At 37.7% G+C, this 19,609-nt stretch overlaps 1 pseudogene; it reads left to right on the forward strand.

The window, feature by feature from the left end:
• Positions 1–1,322: 1,322 nt before the first annotated feature.
• On the forward strand, positions 1,323–1,679 carry LOC149149358 (auxin-responsive protein SAUR71 pseudogene; annotated as a pseudogene).
• Positions 1,680–19,609: the final 17,930 nt, after the last annotated feature.

Consider the following 19,609-nt stretch of genomic DNA (forward strand, 5'->3'; position numbering starts at 1 on the left):
ATATAGACCAGTCTAGCAAATACCGAAAATAATTCTTTACCAGCATCAGTTGAGTAGAAGTTGCATTGGGAATTGACTCTTTTCAATAACCACTTCTACTTATCAAAGTTGACACAACATCAACAATTCGAAATATGCAATTTTTTTGTATGCAATTCATCGTGTTGCTGCATTTTTTTTGAAATCAATGGCTATAAATGTAATTTTAAGGATTGCCATAACTCTTCACATAATTCTTTAAAGTGTGCTAGCTCAATGGAATAGCTTATGCCTTACAAGCAAGAGGTTGGTGGTTCGATTCCACTGTTTGTAGCTTATTTTTAATTAAATGTTTTTCTATATAGATTTATTTCAATGGTTAGATATTTCTAGATTCATTGTTTTATATTGTCTCTAAAGATACAAAAGTGATCTTTAAATAAATTGTAGAGAGACAGTAGCTAGTATTAAAGACATATTGTCTCTAATCAAAGTGTTGTCTCTAGAGAGACAAAAATAAAATTGTGTGCAAAGAGAAAAAAATGAAATCGTCTCTAGAAAGACAAAAATGAAATTATGTTCAAAGAGAAAAGAAGAAATTGTCTCCTAAAAGACAATAATGCTTGTGTTTTTTAACATAATATGTTTTTTAAGACAGTAATGTTTAACACAATATTTTTTAGGACAATAATGTTTAAGACAGTGATCTTTAAAACAATAATTTTTAAAACACCAGACAATATTTAAGACAATACACAATTTTTTTGTCTTCAGTTAAAACAATTTACCTAAATATTGTATTAAAGTCAAACCCTCGGAGTCGAAACGGGGATGCAGAACTGAAACAGCTCACGCTCTTAGTAAAAAGACTGTGGTGACATTGAATCCAATGTCCATACGTCAGCGATGCCATGTTACATCCCTGATTCAATGTCCATACGTCAGCGATGCCATGTTACATCCCTCCTTTTCTTGGGTCTTCCATGCCGCTCCTCTAACGTGTAAAGAACGACGGCAGCGGTTCCACACGTTACGTTTTCACCGAACCACAGTCGCTGACAGGCCGAAGGATTATAATTTATATATAATCATCCTTACTGATGTACACGATATCTCTAGGTTCTGACACCGCTGAATTTAAGAATTAAGAATATAATTAAAAATTCTTGTATGCAGTATCAATCCACATGCAGGCTGCTGGCATACTGATCGAGGAACAAGGACGTTTCTACTTTTTCTTATTCAAACCTAAACCGATGGTTTTTCTCTTTTAATTATTGTTTTCAATCCGTCCTTCTCCTTCACATCGAGTGCTTTACTTTGCTTTTCATCGGGCTATCAATATGAGGAAGATTGTAAGGCACTTGCAGAAATTGAAGAAGTCTTCCAAACTGTTAAGGTCCGAATCAATTTACAAGCCAATGTCCTCCAATGTTCCAGCAGGATGTCTACCCGTTCACGTAGGGAAGGAGGACCGTCGATTCATCGTGGACATACACTACCTGAACCATCCTCTTTTCGTTGAGTTGCTTGACCTGTGTGCTGGAGAGTTGGGGTATTCGCATACGGGACCTCTCAGAGTGCCTTGTGATATTCCGTTATTCGAACATGTGCTGAGGCTTCTCAGTAATAGTAATCCATGTGCCCATTACATGCAAATCACAGATCTGCTACATCACCATCAATTTTCAGGAGCATAAGTTACATGGGAGCCCATTTAAAGATCCCAGCCTCAGATCGTTTGTACTGAAGGAGGAAACTAAATGTGCAAAAGAGTGATTGTATTGATGCATATTTCATTGGCAGATCTGATCCATGTTTTCGACGCCCACGTCCCTCTGGTCGGCCAATTGATACAAAAAAAGAGATTTTCCAACACATTTTTGCAATCACAATCAGCGTTGAAACCAACATATATCAAACTTCGGCTGATTTTATTCATTCTTTTGGTTGTTTTCGACCTAACGTTCTGTAAAATGTGAAAAAATCTACTGGCAAATTGTAAATTAGAAAATGCTAACAATTTTATTTTAGAAATTTTAAATTAGAGTTCTATGAATAGAATGAGTGTTTGGGAGTAGAATGAGAGTTCGTGGAAATTTTATAGAATCTTATTTATTGTCCAGCAATATATCCTGAACTCGTTTCTCTTTTTGTTCGCGGAAGGCGTTTTTAATTCGACCCCGGTGTATGAACGAAGGGTTACAAATTAATTTGAATCGAAAATGAAACTATTTTTCAATGTGGGAGCTCTTGCGCTTGGTATAGAGCATATAATTACATTGTACCCGACTGGCTTGAAGGTTTGAAACATCCTCCCACGATGTTCCATTCGCATTCCCATCCACGCTATGGGAATGAACATACATTTGATACAGATTTGAAAGGCAACTTATGAGACCTGTGAGGAATTTGCATCGACCACAATTGCTCTTGTTCCTTTCCTGGTAGTCCAGTTTCTTCCTTCCTTCCTGGTAGTTCAGTATGGCTTTGGTGCCCTAGGGTTTTAATGCCCTCGATAGAATTTTTCATTAGTTGTGGGTTGCTCCCATTTTTGTCAAGGACCGTGGCTTAACTATTTAGTTCAAGAAGGGTGTAGCAGGTTGCCTCAATTAACTCGGCCTCAAATGCAGGTGACAATAGAGAGAATCAACACATGCAGGCCAGTGAAACTTTTGCAAGGCTTTGTTCCAGGCTGCATTGCTATGTTTTTTAACATTTATTTATAAAATTAATGACATTATTCATTAACGAAAGGACGAGCGAAATTTTGCAAGGCTTTGTTCCAGGCTGCATTGCTATCTTTTTTAACATTTATTTATAAAATTAATGACATTATTCATTAACGAAAGGACGAGCGAAATTTTAATTGGTAGTAAGAGCAGAATTTGTTTAAAACTTCAAGCACAAGAGAAAATTACATATAGCGAACGAATTAGTTTAAAGTATCATATACTCATTTATCACTAGAGTTTGCATTTACAATCAATCATATTCCTCAGCAATAAGCGTTTGCTATGGCGGCACCTTCTGATCAACATCAACCACACCAATATTTAATAATTACTGTTTGCTTAACATACAAATTAATTAAACCTAATATTGACTTAACATGAAATAAATAGGAATGATAGCTATAATATTTCAACATGAAAAGAAAGGGAACATGAAATAGAAAGGGAGGGTGTTAGCAGAGATGAATTATTTTACCTCAAGGTTGAGCGGAATTATTTTCCCTATCACTAAACCAGAATTTACCTATTATTCTTTCATGAACATCACAATTAATGTAAACCTAATCTTGAGCTCACCGTGACAATAGCGAGAATCAGCACTAGCACGCACCTGAAAATTTTGCAGGACCTTTTTCCAGGGTGCAACAAAGTATGAAGTTTGAATTACTATGTTTTTTAACATTTAGTTATAAAATTAATGACATTATTCATTAACGAAACCACGAACGAAATTTTAACTGGTAGTAAGAGCGGAATGTGTTGCCTGTGGTCTTTGACATTACAGCTGTAGACATCAATATCTGATCAAGTGACGGAGCTGGTATCAATAGCTCTTCTAGGCATGGTGAGTGGGCCAATCAAATTATAAATGGTTGGAGGAAGAACCTGAATGAAACTGTTAGAAATTGTAACTGTGATTAATCCATTAACCAAAAATTCTCATCGCTAAAAGTCTATAAATGTTTCTCCTTTAAGTCTTTGAATTTAATAATTTCAATTTTCCTCCGAAACTGAATCCTATGGCGGAGAAAGTTTGGAAAAATATATTATGCCGCAGATGTATTGAGAGTACATGTTCAACGGTAAAATGATTTATTGGAAATTGTATAAAACCAATTTTGGTAAAGGTTAGTATATATATTTTATATTAACAATATTTTTTTTATTTTACATGTTATATCAATTATCAGTAAATTAATTTATTATTTTATCATATTCATCTAAAACACATTTTTTAATATATTTTACATTAGTTAAAGTTTAAAAAATATTATAAAATTTAACTAAAATGTAATTTTATTTTAAATTATTATTAAAATTATACCAAATTTATTATGAATTAAATAAATAAAATTTGATAAATTTATAAAAAATGAAAACACTTATTTCATAATACATTTTATAGTGCAAACGTTATAAAAAAATTAATAAAAATAAACTAAATTAAAGTATTATTTTAATTTACTATTAATATTTATATAAGAATTAATAATATATATACATTTAAATAAACACATAACAAAATTCAAAATTCTTAACCATTTCCTACTATTAATAAGAAGATTAAAGTTAAATCCCTACCATTTACATTTCTACTATTATTAAAAAAATTAACATCAAATCAATAAAAAAATTAACATCAAATCAATATCATTTACTTAATAGCTATTATAATTAAATTAAAAAATTTAAAATTCTAAAATAAACACACATACAACGGATATAAACTCTAATTTATCAACAACATTTTACATTTATCATTATTAATAAAAATTTTACAAGATTTTCATTTACTATTAATAAGATTTCTGCCACTAACAATTTACAGAATATTGAACAAATGTACATATGGACACCAAATTAACATGTCATATAGACGATTAGAATTGTTGTTTCTTTTTCACGGTATAACTCTGAAATCATCGCCGAAATCATCCTCACTGCTTTCTCATTTCACTTTCTTGATTTTGCACTTTATCCAAATTCATATACAAATTTATATAACTACTGTATTTTTATAAACAATAAATATATATTTTTTATACATTATTATAACACCGATTTCTTTTTTTAATAAATCTCTTTCATAAATATGTATAAATAGTTTATATATATATATATATATATATATATATATTTTAATTTTAAAAATACAGAGCTATAATATTTATTACAATTTTATATATTTTTATATTTATGATTATTCAAAAATATATTTATTATTTTCATTTCAATTACATTAAATTAAATTGACTTTTCAATTTTAAAATTTTATAAATATAATTTGAGAAAAATTAAATGAATTAAATTAAATATTTTCTTAATTAATCTTTTTTATCGGATGGCCTAAATTGAAAGATGCTAGTGTATTCCAGTAATTGTCACTATATCAAGGAATAAAAATGAAAGTGATAACTTCCTTGCATATCTAAATCAAGCATTTAAACCCTACTTAAATTAATTTTTTCTATCAAATGATCATTAAAAAACTATTGTGCCTCTTATTTCTTTCCACCTATGTAGGATTAAGAAAAAATGAAATTAAAAAATAAAATAAAAAGAATATGAAATAATATAGGATGAAACAATAGCGTTTCTTCCATATGCGCAACGTGGCAACATGTAGTTATCCCATCATTTAATCATGAAACGGTTGACTCTTGGTATTCTCTACTCCAAAGATGCTATCCGGAAACACTACTACACCAAGGGCACTTTTAAGACATTTTTTAAGACAAAAGAAATCTTTTGTCTTAAAAAGTCACTTTTTATTTTAATTATTTTACATTAAAATTTAATATGAATTGAATTGTCTTAAATATAGAATTTAAGACAAAAATAATTTGAGACAAAAATATTTGAAGGCAAAACTTTATTTTTAAGACGAAAACAACTTAAGACAATATATTTTAAGACAAAATTTTAAATTTAAAACAAAAACAATTTAAGACAAGAAGTATTTTAAGACAAAAACAGTTTAAGACAAAAATATTTAAAAAAAAATAGTTTGAGACAAAAATATTTTAAGAAAAAACTTTATTTAAGACAAAAAATAGTTTAAGACAAAATTATTTTAAGACAAAACTTTATATTTAGACATTGAGATTTTTGTATGTCGAATTTGGGGATGGTGGAGGAGCAAGATTGAAGGATACGGATGGAGGGAATAGGGTTCGATCCGGGAAGCCTAGGCCCTAGGCCTAGGTGATGCAGGTGTCGCAGGGATGGACTTGACAGTACAGGGCCAGTTTTGCAGCTGGCAGAGTCAACGAGGGAGCTCGAGGTGGACAAAAGCAGAAGGTGCCAGCTGGAAAACCTGCAAACGGCGTTTTGGTTACCTAAGAACGGGGTTCGGTTTACTTTTTTGTATTATGCGGTTTTTTCCTATGGTGAAACCCGTTAGGCGATATTACCATTTGCTGTGCCCTCCGGTGAGTTCGAAGATTAGGCGGTTTCTGCTGAGCACATCGGGTAGCGGTCGAGAGGAGTAAGGTTTTTTACGGGGCTGTTTTTTCTACCATGGTTAATCCAAGAGAATCAGTTGATCTTGACCCATCCTCGGAAGACATTCTCTCCGTCTGGGGAAAGGAGGCTACGGAGGAAAATATCGACGAGTATTTTGGGCATGCTGTCAGCCAAGCGACCGATTTGTTCTCGGGCGGAGGTATCTGGCGTCCAAATGCGGCTAAAGGTCTTCTGGACGAGAGTTTGGAGCTCTCAAGCGGCTTCGGTGTTGGAAGCAGGGTTTCGGAGGAACTAAAGAGTATTGGAGGTAGGGTTTCGGAGGAAGCAAACCCACATGCATGGTCAGGTTCGCTGAAAGGCAAAATTTTTGCCTCGCCAAACAGTAAGTCCCTTTCCCCATCTAAAATTTTCGCTTCGTCGGGTGGACTTGAGGACATTATAAACTTTCCCAAAATCCAAGGGGTGTGGAGGTCTATGGGGGGTGTTCAGAGTTCTGGGATAGATTTGGGGGACAGGAATATTCATCTGGCCGTAAACAGAACCCTCTTCTCAAAAGAACACTTGCAGAGATCTTCAAGGGCGGAAGAGGGTTTAGTGGGTGCGGAAAAACTCTCAAATTTGGGGGTTTTTGCTAACCCCCTTGACTCAGGAAAGGCGGAGGCAGGCGGATCTTCGGATGTAGGCGAAGCAGGGAGTCCGGTGGAAGGACTGGTTGAAATTCCCCCCGCGTATGAGGATCTGAGAGACGTGGAAGATGGAAGTGGCAACCTTAGGAATGCAGGTACCTCGAACCCTGTCTCAGGAGAACGAGAAGCAGTTCCAGATTCAAAGAAGGCAGGGGAGAAAAGGAAGAAAGCTAAATCGTGGAAAACAAAGAAGGTCACAAATTTGGTTCTAGGAATGGACGTCCAGGTCGAGGATGCTTTGGATGTGGCGGAGAGTACCCTTGTGAGCAGAGTGAGAGGAAGGTATGTTTCTGGCAAATTCCTAAAACAGTGGGTTGAGAGTCAGTGGTCGAAGACACCGGCGAATTCCTTCACGACTCCAACGATGGTAAAGGGTTGGTTTATGGTTAAATTTGACAGTAAAGAAGCTATGGAATGGGTCGAGGAGCGAATCTGGGCGTTTGGGAATCGGCCTGTATTTTTTAAAAGATGGTCCCCTCTGTTCGATGCCTCAAAGGAGAAGGTAGACGAATTACCTGTATGGGTTAGGGCTCCAAATTTACCTCCCTTCCTCTGGGTGGACTCAGTCTTTATGTCTATTGGAAACCATCTGGGCACCTTTCTGGATGCAGATAGATCCTTCCTTCATACCTTTGAAAGAGCAGTGGCGAGGATCCTTGTAAGGCTAAACCCGTTGGAAGGTTTGGCAAAATCGGTTACTTTGCAATACAAGGACTATGTGTATGAACAGATCTTGGACTACGAACTCTTCCCCTTCAGGTGTCACCGTTGCCACGAATACGGGCACTTGGCCAGGGACTGCCCCTTGGGGAAAAGAAGAAGGAAGATGAAGAGCAAAGAAGAGGAATGGGAGGGCCTCCTGAGGAAATCCGAGGAGCCGGTGGAGGAAAATAGCGCAGAGGCAGAGCACCAGAAAGCAACACAAGATCCCCAGGCGGAAGAGGACATGCAGCGGGAGGAAGTGATCCCGATCCGTGAGGATGATGACCAGCCTCTTAAGGAAACTCCCCTGGACTTTCCGGCCGGCCCTTCTGTGGAAGTTCAACCCGGTATGCAGTCTTCTCCTCTTATTTTCTCTTTAAATCCTGAAACTTTCATCAGTGGCTCTTCTTCGAATCTTCCTCTGGCCTCAAATTTAGATGATCCTTTGCAAAACATTGAATCACTCTCAGAAGCTATTCCTTCGTTAAATTTGAACTGTGAGGACCTCTCTAATTTGAGTCAGATCTCGGGTAGTTCGTCTCCTGTCCGCCACTATAACCTCAGATCCCACAGTAAGAGACCACTATGTAATCAGATTGTCCCGGAAACGGTTGGTGGTCTCTGTACTGAGTCGTCCAAGAGTCATTTAAAGAAAGGTAGAGGGCGGAAATCTCATTTATCCAAAGCACAAGTCAAGGAAAAATATGATGTAGCGGATGGTAAACAAATGTTGATCCCTGGGGCGCTTAGAGCAACAAAACCCCCTGAGACGGTTATCAAATGATCTGTCTATCATGGAACTGTAGGGGTTTAGCTAGTAAACCCAAAAAACTAGCTCTGAAAGATTTAATCTCCCGCCACAACCCGAATATGCTTTTTCTCCAGGAAACTCTGGGCAAAAGTGCTGAAGTTGAATCCTCCCTCTGCTCTCTCTTTCCGGGTTGGGTTTTCACTGCCCTGGATGCTTCTGGCCACTCTGGCGGCCTTGCTATTGGCTTCAAGGAAGGAAGATTCAAGGTTTTAAATTCCTGGGGCCTGTCCCATGCTCTTGGTTTGGAGATTCTTTCCCCTGATTTTGATTTGCCTTTTCTGTTCATCAATGTGTATGGACCCTGTCAGGGCCGGGCCTCCTTCTAGAATGATTTCCTCTCGAAAGAGCTGTTAAAAAACAAAAAGCTGCTTATAGGGGGAGATTTAAACTTTTCATTGGGGATCGCTGAAGCTTGGGGGCCCTTTGCAAGGGAAGATCCTCTGTTCGATTTCTTCCTAAAAACCCTTCAGACTCATAATCTGATTGATGTTAATATCATAAAGGCTAAACCGACTTGGAGAAACAGAAGAACGGGAGAGGAGAGAATTGCTAAGAGATTGGACCGCTTCCTCATAAATGAGTCGTTGGCTTCTTATATCCCTCTCTTCAGGCAATGGGTGGGTGAAGGGGGAAACTCGGACCATTTTCCCATTTACCTTGACTTCTCGAAGACTCCTCCCAAGCCGGCTTCTCTGTTTAAGTTTAATGCTACCTAGCTCCAGGAGGAGTCTTTTCTTCAGCTGTTCAGGAATACATGGAGACATCCGGGCCCTTCCCCTCCGGAAAACAAAGGAGCTCACTTTATGGAGAATCTAAAAAGGCTGAAGAGAGCAACCATTGAATGGGCTTCAGACAGAAGGAGGAAATTAAATGAGGAATTGGTCAAAATTGACGAGGCCCTAAGTGTTTTAGAAGATCCTGAAGCTGATGCTTATATCTCTCAAGAGGCGAAAGAAAGAATTCTGGTGTTAGAAAAGAGCAGAGCTAAGATTCTACTGGACAAAGAAGAGGAGTGGAGGTTGAAAAGTAGGGCTATTTGGTTGAAAGTGGGGGATGAAAATACAAAATTCTTCCATAATTATGCAAAGGGGCGGAAAAACGCAAATACTATTTGGAAATTAAAGGACTCTGAAGGAAGGGAGCATTCCACCTTTGAGGCTGTAGCTAATCTGGGTAAGAATCACTTTCAATCTCTTTTTGCTGACCCAGGGGGGCTCTCCATAGCTGAAATCATTAGGACTGCCCAAGCTTTCCCTCGTTTTGTGGAGGAGGAGGAAGCAGAAAATCTATTCAGAGAAGTGACTAAGGAGGAAGTAGAAAGTATCATAAAATCAATGCCAAAAGACAAAAGTCCGGGACCGGATGGCTGGACCATAGAGCTGTTCACTCAATTTTTTGATCTTATTGGTGAAGAGCTTACAGAGGTTGTGGAGGAGTCAAGGAAGAAAGGAGAAATCTATGGTCCTTTTAACTCAACTTTCATTGCCCTCATCCCGAAAAAAGAGGATCCGGAATCCTTTGAAGATTTCAGACCTATCTCCCTCTGCAATGCTATCTACAAGATCATAGCAAAAATTATAGCGGTCCGCCTGAAGCCTATTCTTTCTGTATGTATTTCCAAAGAGCAATTTGGATTCCTGGACGGTCGACAAATTCATGAAGCCATCGGGGTGGCCCAGGAAACCATCCACAGCCTCAGACAAGCAAAGAAAAAAGGGGCGGTGCTTAAAATAGATCTCTCCAAAGCCTACGACAGGATCAGCTGGTCGTACCTCAGACTTTTATTGACTCACCTTGGCTTTAAGGTGGAGTTTATAAATTGGATAATGGGATGCATTTCAAATGTATGTTTTGCCGTTTTGATAAATGGGGCTGCCTCCCAGTTTTTCAAAAGTCAACGTGGTTTGAGACAAGGATGCCCTCTTTCTCCCTTGCTCTTCCTTCTGGCTGCTGAAGGCCTCAGCAGATTAATTTCAAAAGCCAAGAGATCAGGTTTGATTACAGGTTTGGAAGTTGCTGTAAATCTCTTTATAACTCATCTCCTATTTGTTGATGATATATTACTGTTTACAAATGGGAATATAAATGAATTAAAAGAACTTAAAGACATACTTGATATATTTCTGAAAGCTACAGGGCTACAAATCAATCCCAGGAAGTCGTATTTTATTATGGAAGCTTTCACCAGGCAAGAGGAGGTTATGATCACATCATACCTGCCCTTTGAAATCTGCAGTATGGATCAGCCGTTCAAGTACCTAGGGTTTTGGCTAAAACCAGCTTCATACCGAAAGTAGGATTGGAACTGGCTGGTGGCAAAAATTGAACAAAGGATCTCCCACTGGAGCTTTAAATGGCTATTGAGGGCAGGCAGACTAACTCTGATAAACTCTGTCCTTCAGGCCATCTCGGTCTTTTGGCCTGCTTTGACCTGGATCCCCAAAGGTGTTCTCCATAAAATCAAGCAGATATGTAGCAGGTTTCTGTGGTCAGGAGCCAAAGAAGACTCAGTACTTCCCTGGGTAGCTTGGGATAAGATTGCTAGACCAAAGGAATGGGGAGGATGGGGCATCAAACATCTTGTTGACTTTAGTCAATCTTTGGCAGCAAAATCAGGTTGGCGAATTATAAAAATGGAGAACCTATGGACTAGAGTGGTCAAAAGAAAGTACATTGACCCAGTTCCGCTTGAGGACTGGATTCGGAGTCCAAACAAAAAAGGTAAGAACTGCTCGGTTATCTGGAAGGCCACTTCAGAGGCCTTCAAACTGATAAAACAAGGACTCGCTTGGCAGGTGGGAAATGGAGAAAATCTGCAGATTGGTAGGGATCCGTGGGTGGGATGCAGCGATCTTTTTGCATTATCCCCTGGAATTCTCGCTCATCTTGATACAAAGGGAATCCATCGATTAAGCCAGATAGCAAACTTGGAGTTATCTTCCATTTGGGGACAGGCTTGGAAATCTGATGAGGAATTGGGCATTGATCGCACCTGGAGAATCGAGTGGCAAGCTTTCATTCAGGAACTCAAGCGGTCAAATGTCAGAATAAAGGACAATCTTGATTCCCTAGTGTGGGATCATGCTGAGACAGGTCTCTACTCCCCAAAGGCTGGCTATAATTTCCTGATGAAGAGAAAGGGATGGGATCCTCCTGTTTGGTGGGCAAAGCCTCTGTTCAAACTAAAATGCCCCAAAAAAGCTAGAAATTTTCTCTGGTGTGCGCTTAAAAACAAGATCCCTTCTTGGGAAATCCTTCAAGCACGCCTCAAGCAGGGGCCGAGTCGATGCCCTCTATGCCTTGCAGCTTCTGAATCCATCCCTCACTTATTCGTGGAATGCTCCTTTACTAGACGAGTCTGGGATGGAACAAAAAAACTCTTGAACATAAACTCCAGATGGGAAGGGGAAGATCTCCCTTCAGCTTGGGAATATTGGTGGTTGCACTATCCCGAGAAGAACCTGAGAAACCTTCCTCCTATCCTTTGTTGGGGCATTTGGATAGCCCGGAATCGTAGCATCTTCAAAGAAAAAGAAACCCCGGTGGAAGCAATCGCAATCCAAAGCTCAGCCATCCTTGCTAGCATTCCTGAGCCGGAAGGCCCTTCTTCAGCGACCCAGCGGAAGGAAATCCTCATTAAAGAAGGCATACCTTGGGCTTTTTTTGACGGGGCAGCACAAAACAGCTATACCAGAGCTGGAATCATTATTCATCTTAGTCCCTCGCACTCGTTAAAAGCCTCAGTGGGCCTCGGGATCAAGGATAATTTTAGGGGCGAATGTTCGCCCTTTGGCGAAATTAAGGGGTTTTAAATTTTTAGTGGGCGAATATTTTGTATCATAGTACATTTTTACAAATCACCTCAAATAGCCCACCTTATTTTAAGGGAGAGGGTAAAAAAGGTAAATTTAGCCCTTGAAATTAGGACTTACAACCTTCCATTCGCCCATTTTCAAGAATAGGTTTTATTTAAGTGAATCCATTCGCCCATTTTCAAGAATAGGTTTTATTTAAGTGAATCCTATGGGCCAAAGACCATATTTATAAAAGAGGTATAGTAAATTAATAAAAATATAAATAAATGAGAGGTATGGTAAATAAATAAAACATTTTTTATATTTACTCCATAAGTCACCTTATATACATGTAAGGGTGTAAACAAATAAAAATATAAGTAAAGTGGAGGTATGGTAAATAAATAAAACGTCTTTTTATACTTACTCAAAAGGTATGGTAAATAAATAAAAATATAAATAAACTAGATGTATCGTAAATAAATAAAACCTCTTTTTATATTTAGTCCATAACCCTCGTTCTATTTATGAAGGCTCAAGAAACAGATTTTATTTAAGTGAATCCTATGGGCCAAATACCATATTTGTAAAAGAGGTATGGTAAATTAATAAAAATATAAATAAACGAGAGGTATGGTAAACAAATAAAACATTTTTTTATATTTACTCCATAAGTCACCTTATATTTACGAACACTCAAAAAATGGGTTATATTTAGGTGAAACCTATGGCCAAAATACTATGGGACAAATACCATGGACTAGATTGTTATTAATACCATGCAAAAAACCATTATTAACCCTAATATTAGAATTAATAAAAATAAAAATGGCACATGGTATTGACCCATGGTATTCACCTGGAATGTAGCCTATTTAAATGGGGGAATTAAACCAGCATGTAGCCTATGCTAAGATTCACTAGGACTTTACAAAGTTTTATTATTTAGAGAAAGACTCGCCAAGATCTTACAAGATTTTATAATTGAGTAAAATATTCGCCATGCCTGGTGAGAGATTCGCCAAAAAATTATATATACATATTATATTATTGATAAAATCGCCTTCCATTTTTCCTATATACCATGGAGATTCGCCCATTTATTATATTTATAAATTTAGGGTGGGTTCTTAAAATTTTCCCTGCTCGGGATGGGTACAAATAATTTTGCCGAACTAGCAGCCTTAAAACTCCTTCTTTGCTGGCTCATTCATAGACAGGTCCTCACAGTTCAGATTTTTGGAGACTCCTCAAATGTTGTAAATTGGGTCAATGGAAAATTTAGATGCCAGAATTATATGTTGATGCCTCTGTTAGAAGAAGTCCAAAATCTAAAATCTTTATTTACTGTTTTCTCTCTTGGACATATTTACAGGGATAAAAATGATGAAGCAGACAGGTATTCTAAAGCAGGTTTACAATAGGCTGTGGGTTCGTGGAGGATAACCAAGCAGTTCCAGGACCAGATCCGTGAGATGGATATGGCCCCTTACACATAATGTTTTTTGTTTCATGGCTGTAATTGCTCCTGGATCAGATGGACATATTTTTTGATCCTGGCTGCACATGATATCTTTGCTTTTTCTTTTTCTATCTCATCTATCTTTTATCAAATATGAAGAAGCTCGACAGAAACTTTTGGTTTTTATTATGCGGGTTGTTTTCATTATAACAAGGAGACCCGGGTTTTCCTAGAATGCCTTAAATTTTGGTATGGCTGTTAAGGCCGTGTTCAGAAACTTTTTGGTCTTTTGTAAAAGACATGCTTGATGACATCATGGAGAAGGATGGTTTATCTTTCTACCTCAGGCAGTTTTTCTGCTGAATGTTCATTCATCTGATTGTAACTTTTTTATTTCTATTAATAGAAAAGTTCGGCTTTTTTCCTCGGAAAAAAAAAAAAAAAACTTTATATTTAAGACAAAAATAGATTGAGACAAAAATATTTTAAGACAACTTTATATTTAAGACAATGGTCACTTAAGACGAAACCCATTTAAGACAATTAACAATTAAGACAAAAACAAAACAATTTAAGAAAATATTATCTAACAACTACAAAATTGACTCTCATAGTGCACCCTAAGTCGCCACATTGTGGGCTACCACTGTATCGTGCCTATACCAACGTTGCTATTTCACTTTCCGTTCATGTTATCTTCTATAAAGACAACGACTTGTTGGGCTCTTCGTTTTGTGGGGGTAGCCAACTCTAAAGAATGTGAAAACTTTCCCTCGCAAGATTTCCCAAACATTAATTACTCTTATGTCCCTTTGACCTTTGTTGATATGATTAGAGACAACTTGTATGTTTTTCAATTCGACACTACTACATGGAGGGGAATTTTAAGACAATTTTTTAAGACCAAATATTTTTTTTGTCTTAAAATTTTCAATACAACGCGCTAGTAAAAAAGGTAAAGGATTAGGGGTTCATCTTTACGCTATTGATGGTTTCTTCGGGAAGTAGAGCAATGAAGTTTGACAACAACTAATGATATTTAGGGTAATGGAGGCCAAAAACAGAGGTGTGTTTCGGAGAGGAATGATGGAGGCACTTTCAAAGAACGTTAATAGATGGTAACATAGTTGGAGTACTTTTTGGGGTCTCCATCGATTGTGTTTTAATATGTGTTTTTTGACTGTTTTATTTATTTTGAACGCTACTTATATCAGTTGGTTGTTGTTATTAGCACATTGTTGTGCTAGATTGGCAACATGGATTAGATTCACCTGAAGGATTGTTAAAAAATGCAGCAAGAAATTCTCAATTTGATTTTTCCTTGATTAAATTGAGAAAATTTGAATTTCCACATTAGTAGACAACTTGGATGCAATTAGCTGCAAATCTACACCATAATTTCTACATCGTATCATAGCATGATTCACATTAGAGCAGGAATTTCAAATTTGTTTCTCAAGAGGTTCGAATTTGCAGTTCAGTGTAGCAAGATCTCTTAAGAACTGAAAATATGACCTTCAATGGGCTAAGGCTAGAGTATGCCTTGGAAGGAAACTCTAATTTCATTGACTGGAAGGATCACATGGAGGAGGTATTCGATGAAAATGGATTGCTAGAATACATCAAGAGAGATGTTACAAAACCAACAGAATTTTATGCCCAAAACCTTGCTCAGTGGAAGAAAGTTGTAGCCAAGGTGTGGATAATAATATGGGAGGGAGTACGAGACCACATTGTCAGCAATATCCATGGGAAATAAAATGCTTATGGAACGTGGTGGGCACTCATAAATCTATTCTAGAATGGTAGTGACCACAAAAGTTGGTGCTCAAGGATAAACTTTGAAATATCAAAATGTAGGAGAATGGCTTTATCCTGCAATATCTGAGGAGGTTCACACAAGTTCATGATGAGCTTGCAGGAGTTGGTGTTACTCTTTCAAAAGATGACTTGGTAAGAATATCCCTACTGGGCCTTCCCAAGATTTGGCATAGCTATCAAGATTAAGTGTATAGGAGGGAGAAACTATCGAATTGGGTATGATTTGGTACAAGAGGAAATAAGGCAGAATACCAGAGATAGGACCTCATCCAAGGGCAAGGATGAAGAAAACTTTGCATTGGTTGAAAAGAGAAAGAAGGTAAAAGGGGAATAAATCTCAAACCAAACCAAAATCCAATGAAGGGAGAAAGAAGAAACATTTGTCAAAAATTAAATGCTTCCATTGTCATGAATATGGGCATTATGCCACGAAGTGCCCACAGAAAAAGGCAATCAAGAAGACCTTAGGAGGAGCAGTGGGTGAAGCCTTGGATTTATTGTTTGACCTTGAATTTACCATTATCACATGCATGTCCAAAATAGTGATGGGGAGCATGTGGTACTAGCACTTAGGTGCATTGTTCCACATGACAGGGTGTACGGACATTTTCAATGACTTGGAGGACAAAGATCTCAAGATGCACATCAAGCTAGGGGACGACGGAAGGTACAACATGACCAGTATTGGTACAGTCAACTTTCAGAGGGAGTCAGGCTCCCCTCTCAGGCTCAAGGATGTCATGTTTGTTCTAGGCCTAAAGAAAAATCTCATCTCTATTGCAGTTTTGGAAGACCGTGGTTATGACGTGATCTTCAACAAAGGAAAAACATTCCTAAGACACATAGCCATGAGATAGGTGAAGAAGATCGAGGTTTGTGTGAAGAATCTATATAAGTTAGATGTGGAAGATTGTGTTGCATTAAAAACTAAGGAAGAGAAAGTGTAGGGCCATGATGTAGGTGAACTTTAGCACATAAGCCGTAGCCATTTGCATCATGGCACCTCAAATATTATACAACAAATATCCACTAGCCTCCCTAAAGGAGCACTTAAGCAACAGGATGTACCTTGGGGAAGTACATAAAATCCTCATTTCATGATTGGGACAACAAAGTGCATGCATTCCAAGAAAGGATCCACTTTGATGTCTGTGGACCTTTCTTGATAGCCTCCATTGCCCGACACAAATATTTTGTCCTTTTTATTGATGACTTCTCACATAAGTGTTGGATCTCTTCATGCGGAAGAAAGATGAGACATTCTCCAAGTTCGTAGAATTCAAGGCACTGGTTGAGAAAGAAACCAGCAAGAATTTGAAGGCTCTTAGGAGAAATAATGGAGGTGAGTATGCGTTGAATGAATTTAAAAATTTATGTGTGAAAGAAGGCATTCGATGAGAGTTGACAACATCCCACAACCCACATCAGAATGGGGTGGTTGACAGAAATATCCATAGCATTTTGGAGCAATGAGGGTGATGTTGCACAACCAAGGCCTACCTTTGCATTTGTGGGTTGAGGCATGCAATACAACAGTCTGTTTGTAGAACTGAAGTTATCATCGAATTCTTGGCATGATTACACCAGAGGAGGCTTTCTAAGGAAGAAATCCGGATGTGTCGCACTTCAAGATTTTTGGAGCCTCTGTTTATTGCCATGTCTCCAAAGACTCAAGGAATAAGATTTAGTTGACCGCATAATTCGGGGTATTTGTGGGTTACATAGAAACTCCCCACAACTAACATGTGTACTTTCCATCACTCATAATGATAGTTGTGTGAACGGATGTAAATTTTGATGAGGAGAAATCTATGTGGTGCTCTCTTGAGAGGGAGATTTAGATGCCACCAAGAGATGAGATTTTAGCTCAAAAAGAGGAACCTCAGGAAGTTGTAGAGAAACCACAAATTATGGAGCAGAGAGTGGAGACATTCACTAAAGAAAAACCTTCAAATAATGCAGGAAAATAACTAAGGAAGTTGATAGACTTGTGTAGGATGCGAGGGAGAATGTGGGATATCCTTCAAATTTGCGTAAGCAAAGGAGGTCACCTGAGAGGTACATTGGCTACATGGCCCTTATGACTAAGCTTATAGAGATTGAGCAATCCTATTTTTAGGAAGAAATATAGCAACCTGTATGGGTTGATGAAATGTTGGAGGAATATGAATCCATTGCAAAGAACCGTGTTTGGGAAAAGTTCCCAAGAACAACATATAAATCAATAGTGGGTTTGAGATGGATCTTCAAGGTGAAGCAGGGAACAAACAAAAGCATAGGGAAGTATAAGGCCAGATTTGTGGCTAAGGGGTACTCTCAAGTTGAGGGAATTGACTATCAGGAGACATTTTCTCTTGTAGTAAGGTACTCATCCATTAAATAAATTCTTGGTCTGGCTACATAGATGGGGTGGAATATCCACCATATGGGTGTAAAAAATTTTTTGAATGGGGTTATTAAGGAGGAGGTGTACATAGAGTAACAAAAAGGTTTTGGTGTACATAAAGTAACAAAAAGGTTTTGAGACATTTGATCAAGAGTCTCATGTGTACAGACTCAAGTGAGCATTGTACGATCTCAAACAAGCACCTTGTGCTTGGTACACCAAGATCGATAGTTATCTCACCGGTTTGGGCTTCACCATAAGTGAAGCAGATGTGAACATCATCACATATGGATAGAAGGAAAATTTCTTATTATTGTCTTATATGTTGATAATTTTATTTTAACTAGTGATGAGCCATTGACCATATCTTACAAGGAGGACCTTGCAAGGGAATTTGAAATGAAGGACACGGGTCTTATACACTAATTTATCGGGTTGGAAGTATGAAAAGTTGATGGGGAATTATTTGTCTCTCAAGGCAAGTATGAAAATGAGATACTACAAATATTCTACATGGAGAGTTGTAAACCCATGGAAACACCTCTAATGAACAACTAGAGGAAGGAGGATGCCCCTTCAGGTGAAGTGGATGCTACCATTTATCAACAGCTACTGGGTTCATTCATGTATCTTATGAACACATGACCAGATATGTGATGTCCAGTCAACGAGCTAAGCCAATCTATGGTTAGGTCAACCAAACTATTTTGGAAGGGAACTAAGCATGTTTTATGGTACCTCACAGGCACTACCTAGTTTGGACTATGGTACAGATGAGAAAAGGGAGTGAAGTTGTACAACTTCACAGATGCAGATTGGACACGAAGTCCATTAGAACGAAAGAGTACATTAAGTGTAATTTTTAGTGTTGGGTCCGTAGTTGTTTCTTGGTACGACAGGAAGAAAAAATCAGTGGTGCTCAGTTAGATAGAAGCATAATACATGGCTGCAAGTCAAGAAACATGTGAGGCGATATGGATGAGAAAGATACTTGTTGGACTATTTGATCAGATGATGGATCCAATTGTGATAATCAGAGTTGCATCAATCTCTCTAAGAAGCCTATATTTCACTATCGATCCAAGAATATAGATATCCAATATCACCATTTACGAGACTATGTCTAGAGGCAGATGATGTTGCTACACTCCATTCTAATAAAGGAGTAAGATGTTGACATTTTGACAAAAGATTTGTCAAAAGGGAAGTTCAAATTTCGTAGGTGTAGAATAGGGGTCGTTGATAATCCCTTTCTTGTAGAGAGGGAGTATTGAAAGGTGTAGCAAGAAATTCTCAATTTGATTTTTTCTTGATTAAATTGAGAAAATTTGAATTTCCACATCAAGAGACAGCTTGGATGCAGTTAACTTGTGTGACATGGCTTGTGTCACCTGGTTTACTCAGTAAATTTGAGTTGGAGGAGTTAGAGTTCAGTTAAGCATGTAGGATTTCTAATTTGTAGCAATCAAAGTTAGATATCTCAAGTTGTTTTCAGTTAAACAAGTTCCAACTGCTTGAGGAACTAGTGGAAGGCCAATTGTGCAGTGGGACTTCAGTCAAGCTCGGTGATCATCCAATCAACTGATCAATCAACCTAAAATATCTAATGCATAGAGAATTCTAGTTCCACAGCTATTGTGGACATTCTAAGGTAGTGTATCATCAACTGTAGACTAGCCTTGAGTGTACAGGTGTTGCATACAGTCAGATGATCAACCTTGGGAATTTCGCAATCCATTTTGTAAAAATTCCTAAATAATAGGGGCCT

The sequence above is a fragment of the Pinus tabuliformis genome, chromosome 9, assembly GCF_031772625.1.
Source record: "Pinus tabuliformis cultivar Carrire ecotype Pingquan chromosome 9, CPIR1, whole genome shotgun sequence".
Lineage (NCBI taxonomy): Eukaryota > Viridiplantae > Streptophyta > Pinopsida > Pinales > Pinaceae > Pinus > Pinus tabuliformis.